The 6,000-nt window shown below is 60.3% G+C and overlaps 1 protein-coding gene across 5 annotated transcripts in view; it reads right to left on the reverse strand.

Annotated features, from left to right (window-relative positions):
- Positions 1-4,205, reverse strand: part of ZMYM2 (zinc finger MYM-type containing 2) — a 160,583-nt gene extending 156,378 nt beyond the window's left edge. For 2 of the 5 annotated variants that reach the window (XM_019481976.2, XM_059720653.1), the window contains exon 1: positions 4,123-4,205. The gene's annotated coding sequence lies outside the window, so the exon portion shown is untranslated. The remainder of the gene's footprint in view (positions 1-4,122) is intronic. The other 3 variants (XM_019481977.2, XM_019481979.2, XM_059720662.1) reach the window with 3 other exon arrangements.
- Positions 4,206-6,000: the final 1,795 nt, after the last annotated feature.

Below are 6,000 nucleotides of genomic sequence, written 5' to 3' on the forward strand. Positions count from 1 at the left end.
GAGGTAGACAGGACTTCTGGAAGAAAACCTGAAACAAAAGATCTGTTCTGCATAAGCATTAAAGACCCCCACAGAATTCTGTAGGTAGTAATGGCAGAGAGAGGTCAATAGTGTTAAGTACAAAATGAAGAAAGTTTGGAAAAAGTAACCCAAGATATTACAGCTGATAAGACCAGGGACTTCATGTGATCTATATACACTATGATGGGCTCCATACTAATTGTTGTTACTCAAGAAAGATCTTAGAATGATTGTGGACAGTTAGTTCTCTGAAACAGGGTGAAAGTTGAAACAGGGTGTCAATTTATAAATGTTGTAAGTGCAAAACATTGCAACTCCAAACGTTGCAAGTCGAGGACTGCCTGTATCTGAAGTCAAAGGGAGCTAAGGCTAATTTACAGGAGGTTTAACAAATTTCTACTGTTGGAGGGTAAAGAGGGGGTGGAAACAAGAAAGCACTTTCCAGAAAGAAATGTCTTCTGACACTCCATTGTAGTGCTTTAAGTGAGTTTCAGGTTTGCTTTTTCTCTACATGTTCATATGAAGAAAACACTATAAGGGTCTTGGGGCCCTGGCTGTGTGGCGCTTCCAAGTGATCAGTTATCCCACCAAATTCAGACGAATGGGGCAGTGGGGCACTGAGGGAGTCACCAATGCATCTATGGAAGTCCAAGAAATGATCATCCTGCTCATTCAAAACAGCCTCCCTGCTTCAGGGGCGAGTAAGAGGAATCAAACATAAGCTGCAAGCATCCAGGCTCTCTCAGGATTCGCACTCCCACCACAACCCAGAAACTGAGCTGCACGTCTGTCCTGCCCTGTTGCTGCTAACCCGGTATTTCGGGGCCTTCCGGAGCAGCGGCCTCTAGAGGGGAAAGCCGGCCCCGCGGCCGCAGCCGACCGCCCGCCGACGACATTGTGTTTACAGACGCGGCCTTCCTCTCACTTCCCCCCGCGGCTTTGTGCGGGAATCACCCTTCCGCGGAGCGCGCAGGGGCCGCGCTGCCTGTCTGCGGCCGGGCTCTCCCGCGCCAGGTGCGGGGACAGCCCGCGGCCCCGGCTCCAGAAGGCAGCCGGCCCTGGGAGAGGCCGGGCCGGGCCCGGCGGCAGCAGCGCAGTCGCTCGAGCAGAGCCGCGGGCAGCCGCACACAAAGGCCGCGCGCGCGCCCGCCCGCCGGGACCCGCTCCGCGCCGCGCCGCCAGCCAGGGGACTGCTGCGGATCTCGGCTCCCCCGCCCGCCGGGGCCGCCACAGGGGCAACGAAGCCGCGGGCCCGGTCCGGGCGCCCAGGGCGCGCTCCCAGTCCCGGCCGCAGAGGGCAGCCGAGACCTGCCCCCGCCCGGGCCGCGGAGCGCAACAGCGACGCCCGCGGCAGCGGGAGAAGGAGCCGCCCCGGCCGCGGACGCGGCTTCGCCCAGGGGCAGCGGCGGCTGCGCCGGGAGCCCCGACCCCCGCCTGAGGCCCCTCCCCGGGCCGTGCGAGATCAGCCGCACAATGGGGCTGCGCCACGCCGGGCTGGAGCCGCGGGGGCAGCCGGCGCCCCCCACCGCCCCGCGGGCGGCTCCCGTCACCTGCCGCCCCGGCCCCGGCCCCGGCCCCTCCCCGCGGCGCCAGCGCGGACTCGCTCCGTCCTCCGCCCCGGGGCGCGCAGCCTCCGCAGCAGCTGCCCCCGGCCGCGGCCTCCCCCTGCAGTCGGCCAGCGGCACTGCCGCTCCCCGCCGCCATTAGCGGCACCAGCGAACAATACGGGAGGGCAGCGACGGGTCCGCGGGGCGCAGCGCCGGCCGGGGGCTCCGGGGCGCGGGCACAGTCACAGCGGGGCCGCGGGGAGCGCTCCACCCGCCCGCGCCCCCTCGGCCGCCCGCGCCCGCCCCAGCAGCGACGACGCAGCGGGCTCTCGGTCCGCTCCGCCCGGGAGCCGCGAGGCGAGGGCAGGCGGCGGCGCCCGTCCCCACCCGGGGCAGCTCGGCGCCGCCAGGTCCCCCCGAGCGCGGCCCCGCCTTACCCGGCCGCCGCCAGCGCAGCCCCCCCGGCCGCACGCGCTCGGCGCGACTCCTCCGGCGCCTCAACTCTAACTCGCTCCAGTCCCGGGCTAAGCGCAGCTGCTGGCGCTGGGGGAGGAGGACGACCCGGGCCAAGCGAGCTCGGCCACGGCCGCCCCCATTGGCCGCCACGCGGGGCGGGCTGCGGCGCTCAGCGCGTCGATTGGGCGAGTGGGCCGCCCGTCAGCGACGCCGGCAGCTGGTTGGGCCGCGCCGCCGCCCGTCTTCCCCCGGGCCCCGCCCACAGCTCTTCCCACTCCGAGCCATTCAGCTGGCTCGAGAAACCCGAGTCTCGGCGCTCGCGGCTCTTGCTGCCCGGGGCCAGGCGGGGGCGCCGCTCCGCTCCCGGCACAGCTGCTGCGGCAGCGACGCGGCGCTGCCCGGAGCCAGGGCCGGGAGCCCTTCGCGCAGCCCAGCCGGGTGCCCGCTCCCTCGGGGCAAGTGCCCGCGCTGGGGCAGGCCCGGCCCGGCCCGGCCCGGGTACTGCAGCCCGTCGGCCCGGCCCGGCCCGGCCCGGCCCGGCCCCGCCCCGCCGGGCTGCAAACCTGGGGCCATTTCCAGGAGGGCCGCGGGAGACCTGGAGCCCAGCCCCGCTCCCGCAGGGCGGAGCGCGCAGCTCCCTGCGCCCCAGGGCAGGGCTCCGTGCGCCGCCCCGGGCATGGCTCCCTGCTGCCCTAGCCGCGATGGGGCCGCTAAGGGCGTCATGTCGGCAGGGCTCCTGGACGCGCTGCTGCTGGTGGCAGTGGTGACGTCCTCCATTTTGTCAGACGCTGCTGTGGGGACCGTGGGCTCCTTCAAGCCAACGCAGGGTGCAGGAAGGCACCCACTTGAGGTGGCCCCTGCTCTGCTGGGGCAGCACAGGGTAGCTGGCAGGGTTGCAGGGTGGTTGGTGGGCAGAACCCTCTGCTCTGCTCCCAGCTTCTGCCAAAATGGAAGATATGTACTCCCCCTTGGGTGGCTGCTTCCTCCCCCCAGGGGCCACAGGCTCCAGGCCTGCTTCTTTGAGACCCTGCTGCCCTCAGGCCCTGGGGCCACTCGCTCTCTGCCCCATCACCCACTCCTCCCCTGTCCAAGGGAGGCAGCAAATATCAGTCCCCTGCTTTCCAGTGCTTGCACCCTGCTAAGCAGCATCCTGCACCAGTGGCCCGCACTTTTGGGCAAGAGCCCAGGCCTCTGCTTCTATTCCCAGCCCATGGGCCACACAACCCACCAAGGCCATGGAGCAACAGCCCTCGGAGGTGGCGCTAAGCAGTATGCCCTGCAGTGTACCTCCTCCCTGCGCACTGGATCCTAGCTTTGGCTACTGGCCTCATTCCAAGTCTACCATCTGAGGAGCACACCAGGCCTGGGCCATACAGAGGAGCACTGCCTTCCTCTGAGAAGGCACAGGAGGCCCCTCAGGCCTGGCCTCTCCTCACCTGGCCGGCCCTGGCATGCATGGGATGGAGCATCACTTCAGAGTGTAATCCCAATCCCTCCCTGGGATGCAGCTCCCACCCAGCCATTCTGGTTACCATTGCTGTAGGGGGTGGGGGCTGAGTGCAGAAGCATAGGGAGCCTGTTAACACAAGGGAGACACCAGCTCCTTCATGTCTAAGCATATCTTTCACCCACAACACACTTAGCACCTTTCTCTATATCTGCTTCCACACCTAAGGAAACAGGTCTCTCTCTCACTCCATGGCTATAAACAGGGGGAAAATGGGCACAAAGTGTATCCCTGTCCTCTTCAAAAGACACTAACAGGGGTGTCCAACCTTTTTGAATGTGGGGCCATATCATGAACTTTTTATCACCCAGTGGGCCGGCAGGAGCGGGCGCTCACGTGACCTGTCCAGTCCAGCCACAGCCTGGGGTCACAGGGGTCAAGGGGTGCCGTCTGACCCTGCCATGTCCTCGCTGCCACCTGGGCAGCCTTGAGGATGCTCCCACACCTGCGCATCTGGGTTCAGCAGCCAGGGGGACATGTGGGGACTCTACAGGGGGGTGCGGGATGTGCAGGGACACCCCCCCCCACTCCCTCTCCCCTGGGGCAGCCCGAGCAGCAGGGGTCCCTCCCTCCCCAGGGCCTATGACTCACCACCACCAGCTCAATGTCTGTGGGCGCAAGGGGATGCGGGAGCAGCGCCAGCTTCCTGCCCTGACAACTACAGCAGCAGCGGCAGCAGCATCATTTCCCGCAGGCCCAGTCGCAGCATCCCTCCAAGCCGGCATTTGTGCCCCCTGCACCAGCTGCACTGCAGCCTGCTCCAGCCCATGCAGCCGGCAAAGACAGGCGCAGGGCAAGGCCGGCATGCAAATGCAGAACAGGTGGGGTTAGGAACAGAAACCCTGCAACATGGGAGAGGGGAAGAGTTGAAATGCAAATGAGGGAGGGGTGGGGCAAGGAAGGGACACCGGGAAATGAGGGGGGAGGGGAGGAGCCGCACCGTCAGCAATGTCAAGCTGACACAGCCATTAGGAAGCTGCTGAAGGGCTGGGGGAGGGACAAGGGGTGTGAACGAAAGTAAACTGTTTACTTTTGTTTCCCATTGCAGCACCATGGGCCACAGAAAATGGCCGCATGGCTCACAGGCCATATGTTGGACAAGCCTGCTCTATAAATTTGTATTGTAAATGATTTGGAGCAACCTAGAATTTTGTGTAACCCCTTAAATACATTCCACCTAGACCCCCCTGGAAGTGCTCACGTATCTATTCTGCCAACTCAGCCTTCTCTTTGTTATTTTTATTTGCATGGGAGCCCCACCCTGACACTGAAAGTCAAAAGCATCTTAAACTGTCTTAGGGGTATAGCACCGAACCTTGCCAACCTCATCACCAGAAGCAAACTTCCTACAGCCCAAAACACATCAAATGGATCCAGACCATGCCAGAACAAGAAATATAAAACCTGCCAACACATCTCTTCCTCACCCCCCACAATAACTACACCCCACAACAGAACCATAAGCATTCCTGGATCTTACAACTTCACCTCCAGAAAAGTAATGTCTCTCATCCAGTGCACCAAATGCCCTGACGGAAAATATGTAGGAGAAACCAAACAACAACTGTGTACCAGAATGGACATGCACCGAAAATCTATCAAAGACAGGAATACCCACCTACCTGTGAGGGCACATTTCTCACTAGAAAACCACTCCCTCTCCAATCTCTCAGTTCTAATCCTCAAAGGGAATTTACAAAATACCTTCCACAGACAAGCCCATGAACTTCATTTCATCAGCCTACTGGATACAAAAAAATCACGGAATATAGACATTGGATTTATGACACATTATAACCTGCCTAACATCTGACTCCCCAGGTAAACCCTCTACTTTTTACCAGCTATTCTTCTCCTTCCACCACCAACCCTCTTGTGTCTCATCCTTTGACTACAGCTATTTTCATTCCCTCTCCCCCCGAACCTCTCTCTTACCTACTTACCACCTCAATTTACATTTTAACTGACTTGACTTCCTTGCACATGTACTGGCCTCTGGCTGTACCACTCCAGCCAGGAAGAGCACAAACCATCTGCAGATGCTTCCTCAGACTGACGAAGGGTATTTGTGCCCAAAAGCCTGCTAAGAAGAATTTCTCCAACTATTTGAGTTGATCTAATAAAAGATATAGGACTTACCGAAAGAACCTTGTCTGCCTTAATCTGTCCTAGGTACACCGCTCACCTCACCTGCCTTTGCGCTCCACAGCAACAAAACGCTGCACCAAAAGCATCCTTCTCTGGAATAGTGCTTAAGACAGTGCTTAAGGTTAAGTAAATACTTAAGTTCTTTTTAAGTTCAATGGAAAACTCAATGGGACTAACATGTGATTTTAAGTGCTTAGAGATGTCCTTCAGCTGATGAGACGTAACCTTGCAGAATAAGACCTTGAAGTTGGAATCTATCATTTCTATTTAACCAGTCAAAAGAGTAAGCAATGAGTGCTCTGTCTTAATTGCTGTCCTAGC

This window comes from Alligator mississippiensis, chromosome 1 (assembly GCF_030867095.1).
Source record: "Alligator mississippiensis isolate rAllMis1 chromosome 1, rAllMis1, whole genome shotgun sequence".
NCBI lineage: Eukaryota > Metazoa > Chordata > Crocodylia > Alligatoridae > Alligator > Alligator mississippiensis.